The sequence below is a fragment of the Scyliorhinus torazame genome, chromosome 2 (assembly GCF_047496885.1).
Source record: "Scyliorhinus torazame isolate Kashiwa2021f chromosome 2, sScyTor2.1, whole genome shotgun sequence".
Taxonomy (NCBI): Eukaryota; Metazoa; Chordata; class Chondrichthyes; order Carcharhiniformes; family Scyliorhinidae; genus Scyliorhinus; species Scyliorhinus torazame.
The window spans coordinates 183,630,175-183,655,475 of record NC_092708.1 but is presented as its reverse complement, the minus strand read 5'-3'; the positions used below and the strand labels follow the sequence as shown (position 1 = coordinate 183,655,475).

Below are 25,301 nucleotides of genomic sequence, written 5' to 3'. Positions count from 1 at the left end.
TCAAGTGATTTACAGATTCAAATTCAGCTTTTCCCACTATATCCGGTGAATGAGGAAGCTACACAATCACCTAGAAAAAGTTGCAAATATTCAGTCTTATAAAAATGTAACCAAAAGGTACTGAATAAATACATTTTAAAAACTTGTATCTATAGGTTGGCACATAGAGAGCAACTGCAAGCTGAACAAAGTTTTTAAAACATTCTTTCATGGGATGCGGGCGTCACTGGCTAGGCCAGCATTTATTGTCCATCACTAATTGCCTTGAGAAGCTGGTGGTGAGCTGCCTTCTTGAACTTATTGCAATCCTAGATCGGACCAGACCCCAACAGTTACTAGGATACCGGACAGAAACGTCACTATTTTGTTTAATTTGTAAGACTGAGGAAAGGGTACTTTGCTCCAGGAGTGATTTTACGTAAAAATAGGGATATGGTATATTATTACTAACACAGTATTACTAACTTTATCACGTACTTGTTAGGTGAATTGGACATTCTGAAATCTCCCTCCATGTACCCGACCAGGCGCCGAAGTGTGGCGATGAGGAGATTTTCACAGCAACTTCATTGCAGTGTTCATGTAAGCCTATTTGTGACACTAATAAAGACTAGTATAAAGACAACAGCTTTCAATTACAGGTTAAACAATGCTTAACAAAACAATTAAATGATAACCCTCAACTGCTATCTTGATCTCCACTCAAACAAAATCCATCTCAAGTCAAAATCACTTTTAAATACAGTTCGCAAAATCAGGAATGCTTGCTGTAAACAGATGACTTAAATAAAACACTTCGAGAGAGATCCTTCAGGATCTCAAACTACTGTTTGAACTGACAGCCTGGGACACTGCTCCATAGAACATAACAGCGCTGTACAGGACCTTCAGCCCTCGATGTTGCACCGACCTGTGAAACCACTCTAAAGCCCATTTACACTATTCCCTTATCGTCCATATGTCTATCCAATGACCATTTGAATGCCCTTAGTGTTGGCGAGTCCACTACTGTTGCAGGCAGGGCATTCCACACCCTTACTACTCTCGGAGTAAAGAACCTACCTCTGACGTCTGTCTTATATCTATCTCCCCTCAATTTAAAGCTATGTCCCCTCGTGCTAGACATCACCATCCGAGGAAAAAGGCTCTCACTGTCCACCCTATCCAATCCTCTGATCATCTTGTATGCCTCAATTAAGTCACCTCTTAACCTTCTTCTCTCTAACGAAAACAGCCTCAAGTCCCTCAGCCTTTCCTCATAAGATCTTCCCTCCATACCAGGCAACATTCTGGTAAATCTCCTCTGCACCCTTTCCAATGCTTCCACATCCTTTCTATAATGCGGTGACCAGAATTGCACGCAATACTCCAAATGCGGCCACACCAGAGTTTTGTACAGCTGCAACATGACCTCATGGCTCCGAAACTCAATCCCTCTACCAATAAAAGCTAACACACCGTACGCCTTCTTAACAACCCTCTCAACCTGAGTGGCAACTTTCAGGGATCTATGTACATGGACACTGAGATCTCTCTGCTCATCCACACTGCCAAGAATCTTACCATTAGCCCAGTACTCTGACTTCCTGTTATTCCTTCCAAAATGAATCACCTCACACTTTTCTGCATTAAACTCCATTTGCCACCTCTCAGCCCAGCGCTGCAGCTTATCTATGTCCCTCTGTAACTTGTAACATCCTTCCCGCACTGTCCACAACTCCACCGACTTTAGCGTCATCTGCAAATTTACTCACCCATCCTTCTACGCCTTCCTCCAGGTCATTTATAAAAATGACAAACAGCAGTTTACAGCAGTATACAGTCCTGTAGAGAGGCATATCTTTGCTCGCTGTCTTGGGAACATCTGCTTGTCTGGTCTGGCCCCAGTGAAATCTTTAATTGAACTGTTTTTTTCCCAGAAACTTCTGGTCACATCCCAATTTAAAACTGGAAAACTCCAACTCCTACTGATTTAGCCCCTGGCTCTCCCATTAACTGTATGATCTTACCAAAACTAAACACGATGGGCGGGATTCTCCATCCCCCCCCCCCCCCACCCCACCGGACCGGAGAATCGCCGGGGGGGGGGGGGGGGGGGGGGAGCATGAAGGCCGCCCCGCTGCCAGATTCTCCAGTGCCAGTTTTTCGGGGGGTCGGGAATCGCGTCGCACCAGTCGGGGGCCATTGGCAGTGCCCTCCCCCCCCGGCGATTCTCCACTCCGCGATGGGCCGAGTGGCCGTCCGTTTTCGGCCAGTCCCGCTGGCGTAAATCAAAAAAGGTCCTTACTGGCGGGACCTGGCTCCGCGGGCGGTCTGCAGTATCCTCGGGGGGGGGGGGGTCACGATGGCCTGGCCAGCGATCGGGGCCCACCGATCTGCGGGCGGGCCTGTGTAATGGGGGCACTCTTTCCCTTCGCGCCGGCCGCTGTAACGGTCCGCCATGGCCAGCATGGAGAAGACCCCCCTGTGCATACGATGGGATCACGCTGGCGCTCCCGCGTATACGCCAACTCGCGCCGGCCCTTCGCCACTGGTTGGCGCGGCGCCAACCCTGCCGGCGCGGCGCCATCCCCGCCGGCCTAACCCGAAGGTGCAGAGAATTCCGCACCTTCTGGGCGGCCCGACGCCGGAGTAGTTCACACCACTCCTCGGCGCCAGTACGGCCCGCCCCGCCGGATAGCGTAGAATCCCGGCCAATGTCTCTAATTATCTACTCCCCAGGGAACCTTCTTTATATGAACAAACGTCCATTAGCCCAACTGCAGCAAACAATATCCCTGGCTGGAATGAATTAAGATCTTACTTTTGCGAGGCTTCAATTGCATCTCTGTGTCCAAAAGGTGGAGCTGTCTTTCAAATCAGGGCTTTTAAAAGACATGACTGTAGCACTCACATATTAACCGAGCTTTTAACCCTTACTACACTAACTACATATAATACATCGGAAATTCTGACATTCATCACACTCCCCCCGTTAAAAAAATTAACCAGCAATATAAAAAGTTGGCTTCATTTTCCAAGCTTCTCAACTCTAAAAATTATTGATAATAATCTTTATTGTTTTATAATAATCTTTATTATTGACACAAGTAGGCTTACATTAACACTGCAATGAAGTTACTGTGAAAATCCCCTAGTCGCCACACTCCTATTACTAAACATTAATAATACTCTATAAGATACATATATTACACTTAAGCATGCACATTGAAACAAGAGACTTGTCCATTTCAGTCTTTCTTTTCAACCGTTAAATGTTTCAGTCTTCTCTCATCTCAAAGTTGTGATAAAGCAGCTGCTATCATGTTTTCTCTTCCTGCTACATCTTTAATTTTTAAATTAAATAGTTGTAGCAAAAAAACCTCCACTAAATAGTCTTGCATTTTGCTACTTAAACGTCTCCAAAAGTTTTAAAGGATTATGGTCTGTATATACAATTGTCTCCGATGACATAAATGTAAAAATGTTGTAACGTCAATGTCAAACTCGCTCCTTCTCGCCGGCCGAATATTTCTTTTGATGGATATTTAGTTTCTGAGAAAAATAACCTACAGGCCTTTCTATTCTTTCGCCATTTTCCACCACCAGTACATCACCAACACCCATATCACTCGCATTAATTGCCACCTTAAATTGCTTGGCATAATTCGGTTTAGTCAACACTGATGTGGTGGGTAACAGTTCAGATTGTCAAATGCCTTCTGACATTCTGACCTCCACTGAAATTTCTCATGTTTTTTCAGAGGTTCAGTCAGTGGAGCAACCACACTGCTAAAATATGGCACAAATTTCCAGTAGAAACCACTCAACTTCTCTCCTTGTTGATAATATCGGAAACTTTCTAACAACTTTTGTTTTCACATTCCGTGGGGACATCTAACCTTATTCAATTGTATGATCTAATATTGTGACTTGAGCTTTCACAAATTCATTTTTAGTCACATTTGCTACCACTGCAGCCTTCTGTAGTCAATTGAACAATTCCTTTACATGTTCCAAATGCTCCTTCCATGTTTGACTGAATATCATCAAATCATCAATGTACATTCATAATTCTTTAGCCCAGAAATTAACTTGTTGGTTAATCTTTGGATAATTTTGAATGTTGCTGGCACATTTTTCATTCCAAACATCATAACTTTAAAACTGATACAGACCATTGGCGTTTCAAAAGCCAAAACTTCCTTTGCCCTGTCATCAAAGGTACTTGCCAGTCAAGTTTGGTAATAAAATTCCCTTGTCCCACCTTTTCAACACAGTCTTTCAAATGAGTAATAGGATACATATCGGATTTCGTAATGACATTGACTTTTCTATAGTTCACACACAAACGTTACGTTCCATCTGGTTTTGGTACCATGACAATAGGTGAGCTCCAATCACTGCAACTCACTTTGATGATATCATTCTTTAGCATGCTTTCAATTTCCTTTTGTACCTAACTTTAGTGGATTGAGCCTGTATGGATGTTGCTCAATAGGAATAGAATTTCTCATACCTACATAACCTTACTAAAACTAAACAAAGTGGGTGCGATTCAGCGGACTGTATTTAAAGTCCACTGATTGGCACATGTGGCAGGGTGTCTCTCGGTGGTTGCAGTGCTAAGGAACACCACACATATTCAACAGCACTTTACCGTTTCTTTTGGCCTCGGGGAGATTCGCTCCACCGAGGCCGCACTTAGAGGGATTTCCTGCTGCCGCGTTTAAAGGCTCCTCGCAGGTGTCATCAGAGTATTAGTATTACTAATTACCACTGTGCCACTGCCTCTCCCAATGTGAAACTCTCCTCCCATGTCAGCCCATACATGGGTCAGGATGACCTGGGACTTTAATGATGATGAGATCACAGGGAGCCTTCATGATACCTTTATTTTTATAAATTTACCTTTATTTTTATAAATTTAGAGTCCCAATTATTTTTTTCCAATTAAGTGGCCAATCCACATACCATGCACATCTTTGGGTTGTGGGGGTGAATCCCACGCAGACACGGGAGAATGTGTAAACACCACACGGACAATGACCCAGGGCCGGATCGTACCCGGGTCCTCAGTGCCGTAGGCAGCAGTGCTAACCACTGCGCCATTGTGCCACCCTTCATGATGCCTTTTATCACAATTCAACTATACTGATGCACTGACCTAGCAAAGTGTACGAGCAGGCCAAAGAAGAGGATAGTTGTTCTTATGTTACAAAGCAAGTCCCACACAAAAATAGATCTCAGCTGTGGTAGCCATGTATGGACATTTGGTCAACTTAATGAGCGAGGCCTGCATATTGTAATCACCTATATTCCAAAAGTACCTGCAGAGTTAGGGAGGGGGAACTAAGCCTTGCTCACTCCAGAATCAGCATGCCTAAGTCACTACCTTAGAAACATGAATAAATGACCTATTCACAGTGGCGATTATTTCAAGTCAGCTACAATTATGAGGAAATTCAGGTAACAGATTTCTTTTTTTTTTTTTTAAATTAAAAGTACCCAATTCATTTTTGTTACAATTAAGGGGCAATTTACCTTGGGGGTGAGCCCTTGTACACATGGGAAGAATGTGAAAACTCCACATGGACAGTGGCCCGAGGCCGAGATCGAACCCGAGTCCTCAGCAGGTAACAGATTTCTGTGCTGTAAGCTCACACCTTTATTTGATGCAGAGGCAACAGGGCTAAGTGGGTAATTGCATACTGGCGCTGTTGAAAGTATTCTTACCACAAATTCCAGCTTCAAAAAGCAACTTTTAGCTGGTTCCAACGGACTTTCTTCCACATAACATGCACTGTCATGTTGAACAGTGAATATAGACAGCTCATTAAACAAATGTGCATCAGCATCACAGAATGTCACACCAAAACATGTACACAACTGTATGCCAAGGAACCACCATATGCCCAGAAACATGTGTACCAGGCACATCCCCTCGAGCCTGCTGCACTATTTAATAACATCATGGCTGATCTGACTAACCTCAAATCTGCACCCCGCCTACACCTGATAACCTATCACCCCCTTGCTTATCAAGATTCTATATACCTCTGCCTCAAAAAAATGTAAAGGCTCTGCTTCCACCACCTTTTCAGGAAGAGGAGTTCCAAAGACTCACGAGCATCAGACAAATAAATTCATCTCATCTTTATAAATGGATGACCCCTTATTTTTAAACAGTGACACATAGTTCTAGTTTCTCCCACAAGAGGAAACATCCCCACCACATCCACCTTGTCAATACCCCTGAGGATCTCAAACAAGTCATCTTTCATTCTTCTAAACTCAGATTGATACAAGTCTAGCCTGTCCAACCTTTCCTCATAAGATATCTCATTCCAGGTATTATTTTGGTAAAGCTTCTCTGAACTGCTTCCAATGCATTTACATCCCTTAAATAAGGGGACCAATACTGTACACAGTACATAGATCTGGTCTCACTAATGGCCTGTTTAACTGAAGCATAACCTCCCTACTTTTGTAATCCATTCCCCTCACAATAATTTATAACATTCTATTAGCTTTCCTAGTTACTTGCTGTACCTGCATACTAGCTTTTTGTGATTCATTTAAAAAAAAAATTAAATTAGAGTACCCAATTAATTTTTTTTCCAATTAAGGGGCAATTTAACATAGCCAATCCACCTACCCTGCACATCTTTGGTTTGTGGGGGCGAAACCCAGGCAAACACGGGGAAATGTCCGAACTCCACACAGTCTGTGACCCAGAGCCGGGATCGAACTTGGGACCTTGGCGGCGTAAGGGAACTGTGCTATCCACTGCGCCACCATGCTGCCCTGCTTTTTGTGATTCATGCCAAGTCTCCTCCATCTCTCCCTCTGCATCCCATCAACATTCAGATTATATTCTTCTCTTTTATTCTTCTTGCCAAAATGTCCAATTTCACATTTTCCCACATTATACTCGATCTCCTACTAGATAAAGGAAACTGTAGCGACATGTATGACCGACTGATAGAAAAGGCCGACACCGTACTGGACGCAACAAGAAAGAAATGGGAGGAGGACCTGGGGATTGAAATAGGGCGAGGGCTCTGGAGCGAAGCACTGCACAGGGTCAACACCACCTCCACGTGCACAAGGCTCAGCCTGATGCAGCTAAAAGTGGTACATAGAGCCCACTTAACAAAAACCCGTATGAGTAGGTTCTTCCCGGAGGTGGAGGATAGATGTGAATGGTGCCAAGGAGGCCAGGCCAACCACGCCCACATGTTCTGGTCTTGCTCCAGATTTGCGGGGTACTGGACAGCTTTCTTCGAGGCAATGTCCAAAGTGGTGGGGATGAGGGTGGAGCCATGCCCAAAAGCGGCGGTCTTCAGGGTTTCAGACCAGCCAGATCAATTCCTGGAGAGGAGGGCAGATGCCCTTGCCTTTGCCTCCCTGATCGCCCGCCATAGAATCCTGTTCGGCTGGCGGTCAGCAGCACCATCCAAAGCTGCAGACTGGCTGTCCGACATGTCGGAATCTCTCCAAATGGAGAAAATCAAATTCCCCATCCGAGGGTCAGACGACGGCTTCCACAGAACGTGGGAGCCATTCACCCAATTGTTCCGGGACCTGTTTGTGGCCAACGAAGAAGCAGAAGAATAGCCAGGTAGCCACGAATCTGGGGAAAGTAGCCAAAGCATGAGAGGGGGGGATAGACCGGGAGGGGGACGGACAGACGGACATAGCTAAACTTAAGAGGAAAGTAAGGCGAACCACAAGGGGGGGGGGGGGGGGGGGAGAGAGAGAGGGAAGGGACAGGGAACAAGAGAGGAGAACCAGGGAGGTGGCAGGGAAATGATAGCCGGAAGGAGGGCACGGGATACGATATTGTAATTTTCTTGAGTACCTCCCTCCCTTCCATTTCCTGATTTATAGCTGCTTCTGAGATGTTACTTGTGTCCTCAGTGAAAGTACATGTTCAAGTCACCTGCCATCTCCTTGTTTTCCATTATAGATTTTCCAGACTCACTTTCTATTGGACCAATGGTCATTTTGTTAACTCAATTCTTTTAAAAATATTTATAGAAACTCTTACAACCTCTTTTATATTTCTAGCTAGCTTTCTCTCGTACTCTAATTTTTCCCTCCTTATTAATCTTTTAGTCATCCTTTGCTGTTCCTTATATTCTGTCCAATATTCTGACCTTCACCTATCAGAAATCATATAATTGTTACTGTGCAGAAGGAGGCCATTTTGTCCATTGTGCCTGCACAGGCTCTCCAAGTGAGCATATGACTTGGCGCCATTACCCTACCTTTTCCTTGTTCCCATGCACATGCAATGCCCTCTTGAATGCCTTGATTGAACCTGCCTCCACCGCATTTCCAGACGGTGCATTCCAGACTTGAACCACTCGCAGTATGAAAACGTTTCTCACATCGCATTTGCTTCTTTTGTAAATCATTTTAATCTCTGTACTATAAGTTTAATACTATCTTTAACTACGGATGGTGTGTCCGTCCCTTGGACATTTTCTTACTCGACGAAATGTATTGGAATAAAGTTATAACTGGCATTAGCAATCTAGAGTCAGCAGCAAATATCTTTTCAGAATACAGCTGGACATGCATTGCATCCCAACCTGAGGTTACACCTTCCTTCTAGAAGGATCATATACAAGCATTGTCCAATTGAAATCACTGACAAGCTATATGCGATCACAGTGAGAGAGTTCAGTTACAGGATTAATTTTAGTAGAATGTAATTGCACACAATGGGGCGGTACGGTGGCCAGTCGGGACCCGGGTTCAATTCCGATCTCGGGTGACTGTCCGTGTGGAGTTTGTACGTTCTTCTTGTGTGTGTGGGTTTCCCTCCGGGAGCTTCGGTTTCCTTCCACAGTCCAAAGATGTGCGGGTTAGGTGGATTTTGCCATGCTAAATTGCCCCATAATATCCAACGGTTAAGTAGGGTTCTGGAATACGGCAGGGGTGTGGGCCCAGGTAGTGTACTCTTTCAGAGAGTCGGTGCAGACTCAATGGGCCAAATGGCCTTCTTTTATACTGTCGGGATTCTATGAATACAGGTAATTCAGACTTAGAGGGTGGGCAAAAACTTTGCAGATGCGATAATGTGGATAAGTATGAGGTTATTCGACTTCCGGTGGTGGCATGTAGGAGGAGGTCGCACATTGGAGGACTCCTGCTCGAGGCTTGATTTTTTAGAATTTAATGCCTGATCCCAGGGGCAATTTTTGGTTAAATAAGTGCAGGAAGACATCAGGAGGAAAGATGTCCAAAACCCAAAGGAAAACAGCCTGGAATGAAAGTTCGCCATCGAGTGGAAGGGTCAGCTCAGGAACTGGAGGGAAGGCGGAGGCTGGGTCGCCGGGTGAGGCCGCACTGCTCACGGCAGAAAATATGACCGAGGTGATGGTCGTGGAACTTGAAAAACAGTTCACAAAGCACATGGAGGTGATGAGGAAGGAGATGGTGGCGGTATTGAAGATGCTGGTGGAGGAGGCGATTGCTCCGGTGAGGGCGTCGGTATCGAGAGTATCAGCCGAGGTGCAGGAGCAGAGTGAGACATTGAAGGAAGTGGAAGAGGCCTCATCGCAACACAGTGATCAACTCACTTCAATGGGTAAGGAGCTGCGGAGAGTGGTGGAGGCCAACAAGGGTCTGCGAGCCAAAATGGTGGCAAAATCTGAGGATCGTGGGTCTGCCCGAAGGGGTGGAGGGCCCGAGGCCGATAAAAGTATTTTGCCAAGATGTTGGCGGAGCTGTTGGGGGAGGGGGAAGATCCCTCTCGGTAGGAACTGGATCGGGCTCATAGGTCATGGAGGCCTAAACCAAAGGCGAATGAGCCGCCAAGAGCAGTGACTATTTGTTTCCGTAGGTACCGCGTGAAGGAGAAGGCCCTGTGTTGGGCAAAGCAGAAACGGGAGATTCAGTGTGCTGGAGCTGATATACGTATATAGCAGGACTTTACTGTGGAGGAGGCGGGAGGCACTGTATAACAGCAGGGTGCAGTGCGGCACAGTGTACCGAGCTAAGTTGAGGGTGACCTACAAATCCAAAGACTTTTATTTTGAGATGGTGGAAGCGGCGAAGGTGTTCGTGAAGACAGAAGGACTGTGGCAGAATTGAGAAATGGGACTGCGGATTGGTCTTGTGCTGAGGGTAGGGGGTTTGTAGGAGTGTATGTAGCTTTATTTTTTCACTGCATGTTGGCATATGTGCTAAATGAGTCGACGTTGTCTGTTTGGATATGGTAAGTGTTAGGATTTTCTTTTTCAATGATGGTTCTTTGGGGTTTGTGAGTTTACGCTGGGGTTGTGTGTTGAAGGGAATTTCTTTGTTCTCCTGGGACCGGGCAGCGGGGAGGGGGTTGGAGGGGAGTGAGGCCTGGGTAGGGCCTCCACAATGGCTACTTTAAGCTGGCCAGTGAACGGGAGTGTGGTGGGGAGAGGGCTGCGGCTATCAGAGCCTGGTAGAACAGGTTTTGATGAGCCTAGGAGGGGTGAAAAGTTGGGGGAAGGGACCAATACTGGGTGAGGTGTTTGCAAGAGGAAGTGGAGGGGAGGAGTCTGGGCGGGGATTTCTACAATTCATGGGTGTCATTCATTGTACACGTTCGGGAATTGGATGGCCTTGAATATTGGCAAGGGGGTGGACTATATATGTTAATGGTGACTATGGGCGATTCCAGATTACTTTTTGGGTTTTTTATTTGATGTTTATGTTGTCATGCGGCATGTTGTTTGGGAGTTGGTATCGTTGTTGTAATGAGGGGATTGACATTATATTCATTCCCGTTTACTGTTTGTTGTCGGGTGTAAAGTTTAAAGAAAATGTGAAAAAGGAGAATAAAAAAATTTTTTTTTTTTTTTTTTTAAAGTGAGAGGTTATTCACTTTAGTAGGAGGAACAGGGTGCAGTGTATTTCTTAAATGGTAGGAGGTTGGGAAATGTTGATGTCCTAAAGGACCCGAGTGTCCTTTCAAGTCACTGAAAGCTACCATGGAGGTGCAGGAAGTAATTAGGAAGGTAAATTGTTTGTTAGCCTTTATTACAAGAGGATATGAGTACAGAAGTAAAGTTATCTTGCTTTAATTGTGTAGATCCTTGATTAGACTGCATCTAGAGTATAGGGTACAGTTTTGGTCCCCTTACCAAAGGATATACTTGCCATAGAGGGAGAGAAGCAGAGGTTCGCCAGACTGATGCCTGGGGTGGCGGGATTGTCCTTTGAGGAGAGATTAAGGAGACTTGGCCTACATTTGTTAGAGTTTGGTTAAATGAGAGGTGATGTCATTGAAACTTACACAATTCTTACAGGTCTAGACAGAGTAGATGCAGAAATGATGTTTCCTCTGGCGGGGGTATTGGAGTCTTGAACCAGGGGGCGCAGTCTCAGAATAAGGGGCAAGCTACTTCGGACGGAGTTGAGGAAGAGTTTCTTCAGTCAGCGCGTAGTAAATCTTTGGAATTCTTTACCGCAGAGGCCGTGGAAGCTCAATCATTGAGCATGTTCAAGGCAGAGATCAACAGATTTCTAGATACCAATGATATCAAGGGATATGGGGATACTGCAGGAAAGTAGCGTTGGGGCAGATGATCAGCCATGATTCGGTTGAATGGTGGAGCAAGCTTGAAGGGCTGAATGGTCTACTACTGCTCCTATGATCCTAAATATGTTCTGCACGTCTGTAACACCATTCAACAAACAAAGCAGACACATTGACCAGAAAACATGCACACACTACTTTAAATCTTGCCATTTTAACAACAAATGCACAGAAATCTTAAAAGTACATATGATGGCACCATGCGAATAATAATATTGACATCAGGGACGGGATTCTCCGGTTTCCCAGCCGTCAGGAAACCTGCAGGCGGGGTTGCTATGCCAGCAAGAAAAGAGAACCTCAATGGCCGGAGAATTCCCAAAGGCCAGATTTATTAATAATTGTTTATTTACTATTCGAAATGTGCAATTAGCCACATCTGAATTCCCAATTAAAACCCTAAAAGCATAGGAACTATGAGCAGGAGTAGGCCATCTAGCCGCTCGAGTCTGCTCCGCCATTCAATAAAAACATGGCTGATCTTTTTGTGGACTCCGCTCCACTTACCCCCTCAGTCACCATCACCCTTAATTCCTTTACTGTTCAAAAATCTAGCTATCTTTGCCTTAAAAACATTCACTGAGGTAGCCTCAACTACTTCACTGGGCAGGGAATTCCACAGATTCACAACCCTTTGGGTGAAGAAGTTCCTCCTCAACCCAGTCCTAAATCTGCTCCCCCTTATTTTGAGGCTATGCCTCCTAGTTCTAGTTTCACCTGCCAGTGGAAACAACCTCCCTGCTTCTATCTTATCTATTCCCTCCATAATTTTATATGTTTCTATAAAATGCCCCCTCATTCGTCTAAATTCCTGTGAGTGTAGTCCCAGTCTACTCAGTCTCTCCTCATAAGCCAATCCTCTCAACTCTAGAATCAACCTAGTGAATCACCTCTGCTCCCTCTCCAGTGCCAGTATGTCCTTTTCTCAAGTAAGGAGACCAAAACTGTACACAGTACTCCACGTGTGGCCTCAGCAACACCCTATACAGCTGCAAAATATCCACCTGTTTTTAAACTCCATATCTCTAGCAATGAAGGACAAAATTCCATTTGCCTTCGTAACCATGTGGTTAAAGTATTGGAAAACATGGTCCTACATTGCTCCCCAACCGGAAGGATAAATGACAGTAAATGAAGGACATACAAAAATTGCCAGGATGCCTCAATAAATGCTTTTACTTTTGGTTTTCTTTTGGGGAGATGGGGTGGGAACTTAGCAAGCCTCTATTCAAAATCGTTAGCAATGCTTTGTTGGGAACTGTGCGCATCCCACCACTCTGTGGTAAAGCTGGAAACAGTTGGGCTTAATTCACAGCCATGAGGAATGCAAGATACAAAAAGTTAATTATGAGTGAGAACAACTACAAAAGAGCTCAAAAAGTGCAAAGGTCTGCATTCTACAAAATAGGCGACTGAAATAATTAGGACATAATTTTTACCATTTTTTTTATCTGTAGCAATGAAAACTGAACTACATGGGTGAAAGACTCAGCTATATAAATGTATTTATTGAACAAATGCAAATCTCTGAAACCAAGGGATAGCCTAACTTGCTGAGTTCAAGGTGATTAGTCCTTATAAGCCCCTTGGAGGCCAAGGATTGTGCTCCATTAGTTTTCCCCCTTACACAGTTGAGTATGAACTCCCCTGGTAATTGGGGATGGGGTTTCCCCTTCACAAGGAAAATCCACATAGTATGAAAACCCTGACCTGGGTGCAGATCAGGGACGTTGGCCCTTCGGGAAGAGGAGTCTTTTGTAGTTTTGTGTAATGCAATTTCTGTCGTTAATTTCTACACTATCTTGTGTTCCTGTCATGTCTCCTGTTGGGGTCCTACAACGACATTCCCCAGTAATGTGCAGCATTGTTTATGTCTCCCCACTGGTGCATAAGGGATTTGTACTGTGGTCCCAGCAGAAGTTGGCTGCTCAAGTGATCTTGGCCTGTCCTGAACCGGTTTAGCAAACGCCAGTCTCACTGTGGTAGTTCAACGCCTGCCATTTGACAGATGTCGTTCATCACAAGGAACATGATGACTTCCTCCGTTTCCCATTCCTTAATCCAAAGAATGTTTGCTGGTGGATGGTGCTCAGAAATGGTGCTCCATATGGGCCATGGAGATGGAAGGTGGATTGAGTAGGGCATCATTGAGTGATAAGAAAGGTGCAGCAAAGATGGTTTTAAGCAGCTTGTGAGTTTTTGGTAGGCAGCAGATGTGTGGGAGAGTGATGTTTGTGAGGACAGGAAGCCGGAGGATGGGTGATGAGTGAAGGGTTCCAGTTATGATGCACATTACTGTATCCAATTGAGTGTCCACAGGGTGTGTGTATGTGATCATCTTTGCCAGACAGGTGCACATACTCTCCTGCAGATACAGAAGGGCAAGTGCGGAGGTCTGGACCTCACTGCAACGGTAACCAGGAGTTCCAAGTTCAAGAATTATAGAAACAACATCACGGAGGCTGGCACTGCTGCCTCACAATGCTAAGGACCTAGGTTAAATTCCAGCCTTAGGCAACTGTTTGTGTGGAGTTTGCATATTCTCCCCGTTTCTGCCTGGGTTTCCTCCGGGTGCTCCATTTTCCTCCCACAGTCCAAAGATGCGCAGGTTAGGTGGATTGGCCACGTTGAATTTCCCCTTAGTCTCCCAAGATTAGGTGGGGTTATGGGGAGGGGGAGTGGTCCTACATGGAATGCTCTTTCAGAGGGTCGGTGCAGACTCGATGGGCTGAATAGCCTCCTTCTGCGCTGTAGGTATTCTATGATTCTACCTAAGAATTAAATAAGAATACCTTAATTAAATAAAGTCAACCGATATTTAATTAGAAAAAATACCTGGGGTATTTTTCATATCGCACCTTAAATATGATGAAACATCCCAAAGCACTTCACAGCAGGGTTACAAAGCAAAATGAAACACTCATTAGTGACAAAATAACATATTAAATTTAAAATAATGAGTAAAATATGAGAATAAATGGAAAAATGACTGGCTGGGGAAAAGATCCAGGTACAGCATGTAGGTAGTATTATACTTATTACTTGCAGTAATGAAAAACATACAGATTTAAACAGTCTAATACTGGTCTTCAAGAGCCTTTCTCCATCTGAACATCCTTGGAAGCAGTTCTCACATTCTCTTTTGGAAACTATACTCAGCAGGTGACAGAGGTGTTTTTACATGGAGTATAATGACATTTAAAAATATAAGTATCCGCAACTTCTGCTGGTTACGGAAAATGTGTGCACAAATCATGGGAATGTAAATGATCATGGTTCCACTGTAGCTTGCTTCTGAAAATAGTTATTCTACTGAGACATTATCATGACCTACTTAAACTACATTAGTAACAGAAACAAAATTTAGCAGAGACTTTCACAATTACAACCAGTGATGGAGTTTGGGAATGAGATGCATCATTAAGCATTAGCTTTGTTTAACTGGCAGCACTTGCACCTCTAAATTTGAAGGCTGTGAATTCAAGTTCCACCACTCTACAACACACTAATGACATTTTAGAGATGTCAACTTTCTGGATCAGGTCTTATCTGTTTGTTTAGCTGGTGAAAAAGGTCTGACATGTGATCCAAATAAGAGTGGGGAGTTCTTCTGTTAGCATTCCTCCCTTGAACACTGGAAGACAGGTTATCCAGCCATTCACTTATAGTTTGTGGAACCTAAATGTGCCCAAATTGACCACTCGTCACTGGCTGTAAAGGCAAGTTCTTGCTACAAACGTTGTTCTGTTACTTCCGCAGTAGAAGATTTTTTTAATAGTTGGGAGGATAGCTTCCTACTATTGCCCAAGACTCCAGCCTCAATTTATTGAACTCAGTCTTTACCTGGATCATCTAAGCCATCCAAGATCAGTTTGCTATAAAGAAATAAGAAGGGTTGTAATTTGGATTATATATTAAATCAAAATACAGTTTTGATACAGTAATCCATTACTTCTATTATATTAGACTTGAGTCAAAATAGTTGACGAAATTCAGGAAAATATACTTCAATTGAAATAACAGTACCATCAGTAGGGATATACAGTTATGATTTAATATTACAGGTTGCTTAAGTTCAGTGACTCAATGCACTAAAGCCAAGATCAGAAGTGTCTTAAGCACTATAATAATAATCTTTATTATTGTCACAAGTAGGCTTACATTAACAATGCAATGAGGTTACTGTGAAAATCCCCTAGTCGCCAAGCTCCAACTTCTGTTCGGGTACACTGAGGGAGAATTCAGAATGTCCAATTCACCTAACAAGCACGTCTTTCGGTACTTGTGTGAGGACGGTGGAAACCCATGCAGGCACGGTGGAGAACATGCAGACTCCGCACAGACAGTGACCCAAGCCGAGAATGGAACCTGGGACCCTGGTGCTGTGAAGCAACAGTGCTAACCACTGTGCTACCGTGCCACCTAAAATGTAGAACTTCAGGGTTACTGAAATTAGAGGTCTTTAACAAGGTGCTGCCAAATTGGAAAGTATGCAAGAGACACTGTACCATTGCCTGATCAGACAGAAGATAAATTATCCAGCATGACTTAGTGACAGAACCTTCTTAGTATCTACCGAGATGAATATTTTGAGACACAAGTTTTAAAGAGACTAAAAGCATGGTGATAGTTAATTTACTCCCTTATCCCACAAGGACAAGTTTCTATCTAAATCTCCACCTAATTATCTCAAAATAGACATGCTGTTGAAGCTTTTTGTCTTGTACTCATCAAGACAGATTGACAAGAATACCAAACCTCAATGGGAACAACAATTCATACTACATGAGAAGAGAGTGACTGTTTGTCAAGCAGACTCTGATTGGTAGATGCTAATGCACCAGGAAATAGTTAACTGTCAAGCTTTTGTTTAAATTCAAATGTGTTCATTGAACTCTTGAACTCATGAACTCTGCTGCGTTCAGTATTAATGGCACTATGAATGCCAAAATAGGTGGTATTGCCTTGTGATCCCTCTTGGCCCAGCTCTCGCCAATATCGGGCAGCACGGTAGCATAATGGTTAGCACTGTTGCTTCACAGCGCCAGGGTCCCAGGTTCGATTCCCACTTGGGTCTGTCTGTGCGGAGTCTGCATGTTCTCCCCCTGTCTGCGTGGGTTTCCTCCGGGTGCTCCGGTTTCCTCCCACAAGTCCCGAAAGACGGCTGTTAGGTCATTTGGACATTCTGAATTCTCCCTCCGTGTACCCGAACAGGCACCGGAATGTGGCGACTAGGGGCTTTTCATGGTAACTTCATTGCAGTGTTAATGTAAGCCTACTGTGACAATAAAGATCATATCTCTGTTGGTTTCTGCAAAAAAAATGTTTTAAATGAATGACCTGTAACCTCTTGTCCTTTGCATTTTTCTAACACAGATGATAAGTTTGCTATATTTGAATCTGCAACTGAATGTAAGAATTTCCTCTAACACTAAATGGACTCCATCCTGCACTCAAATTTGCCTTTGAAATGGAGCAGTCAAATTAGCTCCTTTTCATTTACGTGTTAGTTGCAAAATATGCCAATGGATTTTCTACTACTGTCTACCGCAAGCCCATCTTCAATGGTCAATATATGCGTTGGGATTCCTATGGGTTATAAGATTGGCCTTATCGGCAACCTCCTAAATAGGGTCTGAGCTATTTGCTCACCATGCAAGTTTGTTGCCAAAATTGCGAGCACTAAAGCTATCCTGCAAGAGGATGGTTACCCTCATTTGATCATTGTTCACTAAACACTGTGCAAACCTATGAATGGACATAAGGTCACCTCTCTCGGTCCCGAAAAGCGCCCAGTGTACCTCAGATTATTTTGGAATATTAAGGTATCTCACAATTTTGAGCAACAGGTGCAGCTAGGCGTTTCACAAAGCCACTATTGTGGTAGCAATCTCCTCTAACAGAATGTTGCCATCATGCTAAAAAGACATTCTGCCTACCACACAAATGAGCAGTGTAGGTAGCATATGAATTTCAGTGTCAGTGTGATGCCAGGTAGGCCATACATCCCAACCAGGAGAATGTATCAAACAGCACATCCCTTTGGCTACTCACAACAGGCAAAGTACTGATCATACTGAACCAGCCTGTGCTTGCAAAACTCAAAGCATAGTGTCCAACATTGGATGTGATTCTGCAGTTGGACAACGCTAAACAATCCTTATTGTACCACGAATTGACACCAATTTACGGTTATTAGTCAAGCTTACAGTGTGGCTCACTTACCCATGTTAGAGGCTACATATAATCACACACATGGCCATGCATTGCAGCTTTTTCAACAAAGAAAAAACTAGCGGGACAGCCAATCCCTGGTTTAATCCCGTTGGCAATGCCTTGACCATTCATAGTTGACCAGGCTGGTTTGAATTTTAACCAAAAACTAAGCAGTTAACTGTCCCTGGTGTATTCTTCACATCAATGTCTCTACCAATCAGAGTCCATTTGCCAACCAAACACCACCCTGTTCTCATGCATTATACGTTGTTCCCTTGAAATTTGGTATTCTTGCAAATCTGTCCTGATCAATGCAAGGTGAAAAGCTTTGGCAGCATGTCTCCTTTCTCAGCAATACTCACTAGCAAGTGACTGCCTTAAGATTGTACAGAAGCAAAGTGTCAGGTGGATGTACATTTAAGAAATGGGTGTTTATCAAATAGCTGCAGTGATGTCAGTGTGTGGGTGGAGCTGGGCTGTCTTTCTGCCGTTTTACTTTCGTTTCGAGCTGAAAAGCTGCTTTGTGGCTCTGTTTTTGGTTTGGTTTTCAGAGTTGGAGAGCTGTATTCAAAGCAAGCAGATGTGTAAAATGATCTTTCTCTCTACAACTAAAGAATGTCTTCAGCTCATCGAATGATTTCAAAGTAATACCTGTTTCTGTAAGGAATGCAAACCCACTGTTTTTGTTTAAAAAAAGGGGGTTTTGACTTATGGATGTTGTTCGAAAGGTATTAAGGGTTACCTATGGAGTATTGCATCTGTGGGGTTAAGGGTTTTGGTGGTTGATAAGATGTTTACTGTGTGTTTATGAAATGTTAACTGGGTCCATAGAATAAACATAGTCGTGGGTCAGGTGAACTCCATGATATATTTGGAGTTTTCTAAACCCTGGCCCATAACAAATGTTTCGTAACTGCAAAGAACAATTCTGGTGAAAGGTCATTGACTTGAAAAGTTTACAGTTTCGCTCTTCAGAGGCAGTCAGATTTAAGAGTATTTCCAGTATTTTTTGGTTTTCAACTTCAAATGGTGTTGCTCAACTCTTTCAAAAACAGCTTAATAAATGTCTAGTGAGGAACATAATTGGTAGTTACAGGCATCAGTGTGGACTGAAATAATTATCTACTTCCCAGGCCATAATAATATTCTGCTGTTGAGATCTGGTGTGGGAAGAATGCTATCCGCAGAAAACAACTGGGCAGGGTTGATTTATTAAACATTCCTTCACTGGATGTGGACATTGCTGGCTCGGCCAGCATTGTTGCGCATCCTTGATTGCTTTCTTGAACCGCTGCAGTCGACGTGGTGTAGATACATCCACAAGGTCTTTGGGAGTTCCAGGATGTTACTCATCTACCGTGAAAGAATGATGATACTGTACAACATCAGGATGGTGTGTGACTTGGGAAAGGCCTTGAAGGTGGTGGTGTTCTCATGCATTTGCTGCCCTGGTCTCTCTAGGTGGTAGAAGTTTCAGGCTTGGAAGGTGCTGTTGAAGGAGCCTTCATGAGCTGATGCAATGCATCAGGAGGTGCACACTGCTGCCACTGTGCGTCAGTGATTGAGGGAATGAATGTTGAAGGTGGTGGATGAGGTTCCAGTCAAGCGGGCTGTTTTGTTCTGGATGGTCTTATATTTCATGAATGTTTAGTGGAGCTGCACACATCCAGGCAAGTTGAGAGTGTTCCATCACACTTCTGACTTTTAGATGGTGGACAGGCTTTGTGGAGTCAGGAAGTGAATTACACGCTCCACAATTTCCGGAATCTGACCTGCTCTTGTAGCCACAGTATTTATTTGGCTGGTCTAATTTCTGTTCAATAGTAACCCTGAGGATGCTGATCGAGAGGTGTCAGTGATGGCAACACCACTAAATGTCATAGGGAAGTGGTTAGATTCTCTTCTCCCGTTTTACTTTGCATCCCACGCCAAGCTCCGCTCACTGTCTCATTGTCTCCAATTTCCTTCCCTGGATCTGTAATTTTCTTTCCTGGACCTGTGCTCTCAAGGTTCCTCTCTTTGGCTGCCTCACTCGTACCTCTCTTTTTCCAGCTGGCATCTAGCCGCCACTTCTTTTTGCCAGAACCACCTTGTCCACAAAATGATGCAAGCTACCCTGACCACATGATCGATCTACCTTTTTCTTTCCACCATTTTCTCCTGTGTGAATGCCAGTGATGAGTGCTCTGCTGCAGAACGCTGTTGCTACAGGCTGCTTTGACACATTCCCTGCATGCAGGGACAAGCAAAGGATGATGATTGTGCAGCTGCCATTTACAGCTCCTCTAAAATCATCTTTTGTTTCTTCATTTGTTCTATCACTGCCCTTTTTTGCCTTGCAACATCATCTCCTAATCTCAATCTTTTTTACCCTTCACAGACTTTCCTTTTCATTCTTTCCTCTCCTCTACTCTTTTACTAACTTAAGATCTGATACATCTGCAATATTTTCCACTTCTGACAAAAAGTCGCAGACCTGAAACATTTAACTCTGTTTCAATATCTCCATATATGCTGCCTGATCTGCTGAGAATTTTTAGCATTTTCAGTTTATATTATATAATTTCTAAGGTTGCATATAGATTGTTGGTTAAGCCGCAGTTCGAACATTATATTCTGTTTTACATGCCTCATATCAAGGTCATTGTGAGATTATAGAACTATTTCACTAAGGTTATAACATAAATGAAAGACTTCAATTATAAAAAACAGAGATAACTGGGGTCTATTAGAATAGATACTTTTTTTTTTACAGAAGTAACAAAATCTTCAAATTGAATCAAACATTTAGAAAATCCCACTGGTCAGTGAAACAGTAAGCAGAGGACATCAATTTCTGATCAAAAAACCAAAGAAAGGGATTAAAGTAAACTTCCGTACACAGGGGTATAAGCATAGAATGCCGATGGAAGTGGAATCTATAGAGTTTTTGGAGAAGAATAAATATTTGGAAACAAAATATCCAAAAGGATATCAGGAAAGGACAGGAGAATGAGATCAAGTGGGCAGCACGGTCGCACTGTGGATAGCACAATTGCTTCACAGCTCCAGGGTCCCAGGTTTGATTCCAGCTTGGGTCACTGTCTGTGCGGAGTCTGCACATCCTCCCAGTGTGTGCGTGGGTTTCCTCCGGGTGCTCCGGTTTCCTCCCACAGTCCAAAGATATGCAGGTTAGGTGGATTGGCCATGATAAATTGCCCTTAGTGTCCAAAATTACCCTTAGTGTTGGGTGGGGTTACTGGGTTATGGGGATAGGGTGGAGGTGTTGACCTTGGGTAGGGTGCTCTTTCCAAGAGCCGTTGCAAACTCGATGGGCCGAATGGCCTCCTTCTGCGCTGTAAATTCTATGAAGTACACAGGTTCTTGCAAGGATGCTATGGTTTTAATGTCCTATAGTTCAATGAACACCTGGAGATATAATGTCTAGCTTTTCTCACAACTAATCTAATTTAATCAGCAAGTACCAATTTTTCAGATCACCACTACCACCACCAGCAGCAGTGTCTTTGACATAAGTTAGAATATGTCCCAAATACTTGAGGTTTTGGGGAAGAAAACAGGCACAAAGATTTAGAAATTATAAATGTGTTTTTGTATAGTGCCTCTCACAACTTCAGCATTTCACAGTCAATGATGTACTCTGAAGTATAATCGCTGGTGTTACAATGTAAGTATTTGGGACTGCTATTTAGAAAGGATGACCAAATGCTTAGTATAAGAATAAAAGCAAAATGCTGTGGATGCTGGAAATCTGAAATGAAAACAGAATTTGCTGCAAAAACTTGCAGAACTGGCAGCATCAACGGAGAAAGAAACAAAGTTAACATTGTGAGTTCAATATGACTCTTTTTCAGACCTGCTGAATTTACCAGCACTTTCTGCTGGCTGTAAGCAGACCTTAAGGGGAAGGAGGAGATGAAGACCCAAAGGAGGTTTGGCAAAGAGATTCTTAAGAATAGGGTCTGGGTGATTGAAGGCAAAGCTGCCAATGTTAAGCTAAAAGGACATTGACCGTCTCAATTTCTCTGCCCCTCTCACCCACTCCTTCTGAACTGGCTGCACTCCGCTCTCTCAGGTCCAACTCTGATCATCAAACCCACTGGCAAGGGTGCGGCTGTTGTTGTCTGGCGTACTGACCTCTACCTCACAGAAGCTGAACGCCAACATTCCAACACTTCCTCCTACCTCACCCTGGACTATGGCCTACCACCGAACATCAAGCCAGGACTGTCACTGACCTCATCTCTGGAGATCTTCCCTCCTCATAATCTCCCAACTCCGCCAGCCCGCTTCTACCTCCTACCCAAAATCTACAAACAGGACTGTCCCGGCAGGCCCATTGTGTCAGCCTGTTCCTACCCCACGAAACTAATTTCCCCCTACCTTGACTTCATACTCTCTCCTCTTGTTCAATCCCTTTCTACCTTAATTCACGATTCCTCCAATGCCCCACGCCATATCAACAACTTCTAGTTCGCAGGCCCTAACTGCCTCCTCTTTAATATGGATGTCCAATCCCTACATACCTCCATTTCCCCACCAGGATGGCCCGTGGGCCCTCCGCTTCGTCCTCAAACAGAGGCCCTCTGGCTGAACTTGCCCTCTCACTCAACAATTTCTCCTTTAGCATATCTCATTTCCTCCAAACCAAAGGTATAACTGTGGGTACCCGCATTGGTCCCAGTCTCTTTATGGGATATGTGGAACATTCCTTGTTTCAGTCCTACTCTGGCCCCATTCGACAACTCTTTTATTGGTTCAATGACGACTGTTTCGGTGCCACTTCATGTTTCCGTCTTGACCCGGAAAAATGTATTAATTTCACTTCCAATTTCCACCCCTCTATCACCTTCACATAAGATCCATCTCCAACATTTCCCTTCCCTTCCTTGACCTTTCTGTTTCAATTTCTGTGGGTACACTGTTCATTAATATCCTTCACAAACCTACCGACTCCCACAGCTACCTCGACTACAGCTCTTCACACCCCACATCCTGCAAGGCCTCCATCCCATTCTGTCAGTTCCTTTGCCTCTGTTCTGATGATGCCACTTTCCAAAATGGTGCCACTGACATGTCTTCATTCTTCGTTAATCGTGGCTTCCCACAAAGTGGTCGACAGGGCTCTCAATATTGTCCGACCCATCTCCCGCCGCCCCCTCCGGTCCCTCCCAGAACCAGGTTAGAGTTCCCTTGTCCTCATTTTTCATCCCACCAACCTCCGCATTCAAAGAATCATCCTCCGCCAGTTCCGCTAACTCCAGCATGATTCCACCACCAAACACGTCTTCCCTTCACTCCCCATCAGCATTTCACAGGGACCGTTCCCTCCGGGATACCCCGAACATCTCACCGTCTACCCATGGCACATTCCCATTCAATCGCAGGTGTAACACCTGCCCCTTTACCTCCTCCCTGCTCACCATCTCGGGCCCTAAATACCCTTTTCAAACGAGACAGCGCTTCACGTACACCTCCTTCAATCTGGTCTATTGCATTCGCTCCCAGTGTGGTCTACTCTACATTGGAGAGACTAAACGCAGATTGGGTGACCGCTTTGTAGAACACCTCCGATCCGTCCGCAAGCAGGACCCAAACCTTCCTGTCGCTTGCTATTTCAGCTCACCGTCTTGCTCTCACGTCCACATGTCCTTCCTTGGCCAGCTGCAATGTTCCAGTGAAGCCCAGCGCAAACTGGAGGAACAGCACCTCATCTCCCGATTGGCACATTCAGTCTTCCGGACTTAACATCGAGTTCAACAACTTCAGACTGTGAACTCTCTCCACCATCTTTACCCCATTTTTATTTCTATCAATTTATTTTTCTTTTCATTTCATCCATTGTTCTGTTTTTCCCTCACCATTATTCCCCTCCCAACCCCTCTCCACTTGGGCCAACTGTTCCTAGTTGTCCTTTACACGCTGCTTGTCTTTCTTATGCCATTCACACATTTTAATCTCTTTATGTGCCACTATCAGCACCCTTCATAGCCTTAATCACCCCAATTTACATTCCTTTTATCTTCTGTCCTCGACATCTTTGTCTATCTCCACCTATCGCTGGCCCCTATCCAGCCCCACCACCCACCCCACCCCCAACTACAGTATAAATCTGACCCCATTTCAAGTTCTCTCTAGCTTTGACAAAGTCATCCAGGTCTGTCAGACCTGCTGAGATTGTCCAGTATTATGTGTTTTTGTTTCCGATTCCACCATCCACAGTTATTTGCTTTTACTTTAAGCTAACGAGTGGGCTTAATCGCAATGCTGTACTTTTTCTTGAAAGCAGTATTTTTTGGAATGTTTCTGGAACTACTGCAAGATTCAAAATCTACTTTTAGAAATGCAAGAGTTGAGGGGCAAACCTCATACTATGTACAAAATCAGTTTTTCCATAACTCTGAGACAGAAGGATTAGATCTCATTCAAAAGGTGCTATGTTTGCTGACAGAGGAATAGAATAGAACTCTTAAAAGATTGTTTAAAAGTCCTGAAATCCCTTGTAATGAAACAGAATTAAACATTTACAAACAGCAAGCATGCTAGATTGCTGTATAGTGACCACTGTTGGATCTGCATGTTCATGGTGTTGAATTAGAGCAGCAGCAATGTTGTCCATTATGTTCTGACAGTCAGTCTGTTGGCAAGACTCACACAGGACGAATAGCCATTTGGACAAGACTTGAGGGAACAATCTCCGCTCATGGAAAAAGATTACAGAAAGGAAGAAGAAAAAGCTGGGGGTGCACAAAATATGAAAATATTAAGAAAAATATATGAAGAATGCAAAAAGAGCATAGAAACTAAATGGAAGTAATCACTGATGGCATTTATTGCCTCTTATTGGACTTGCAATGAAAATCTTTCAAACATAACAGTGTAAATGCTATGATCAAAATGAATTAAAATTTGAAAAAAACCTGAAAACACTATTTTTCACCAGTTTGTCTGAAGACAGCCACCAAGTTCAGTCACATTCTTTTTCAATAATTTTCCCAAGCATGAACACAGCATTAAATAGCCCTCCAACATATCAGCGTTTATCATCTGACCTACTAATGTCTTATTTTATTGCCTAATGTTGAGTAAGCATTTTCTGAAATTTCATTCTTGGGATGTGGGCGTCACTGGCTAGGCCAGCATTTATTACCCACCCTTAATTGCCCTCAAGAAGGTGGTGGTGAGCTTCCTTCCTGAGCTGCCAAAGTCCATGTGGCATAGGTACACCCACAGTGCTGCTGGGGAGGGAGTTCTAGGATTTTGACCCAGCAACAGTACAGGAACAGCGATATATTTCCATGTCAAGATGGTGAGTGACTTGGAAGGAAACTTCCAGTTGGTACTGTTCCCACGTGTCTGCTGCCCTTGTCTTCCTTGGTGATAGTGGTTGTGGGTTTCAAAGGTGCTGCCTAAGGAACCTTGGTGAGTTCCTGGAGTGCATCCTATAGATGGTACACACTGCTGCTACTGTACGTCAATGGTGGAGGGGGGGGGAATATTTGTGGAAGAAATATACTGC

General features: G+C 44.0%; 1 protein-coding gene across 9 annotated transcripts in view; it reads right to left on the bottom strand.

Moving 5' to 3' along the window:
- hdac4 (histone deacetylase 4) overlaps positions 1–25,301 on the bottom strand; it is a 780,143-nt gene that overhangs the window by 465,176 nt on the left and 289,666 nt on the right. The window contains exon 2 of one of the 9 annotated variants that reach the window (XM_072481077.1): positions 15,410–15,441. The exons of the other annotated variants lie outside the window; for them this stretch is intronic. The gene's annotated coding sequence lies outside the window, so the exon portion shown is untranslated. The remainder of the gene's footprint in view (positions 1–15,409; positions 15,442–25,301) is intronic. 9 annotated transcript variants of the gene reach the window in all.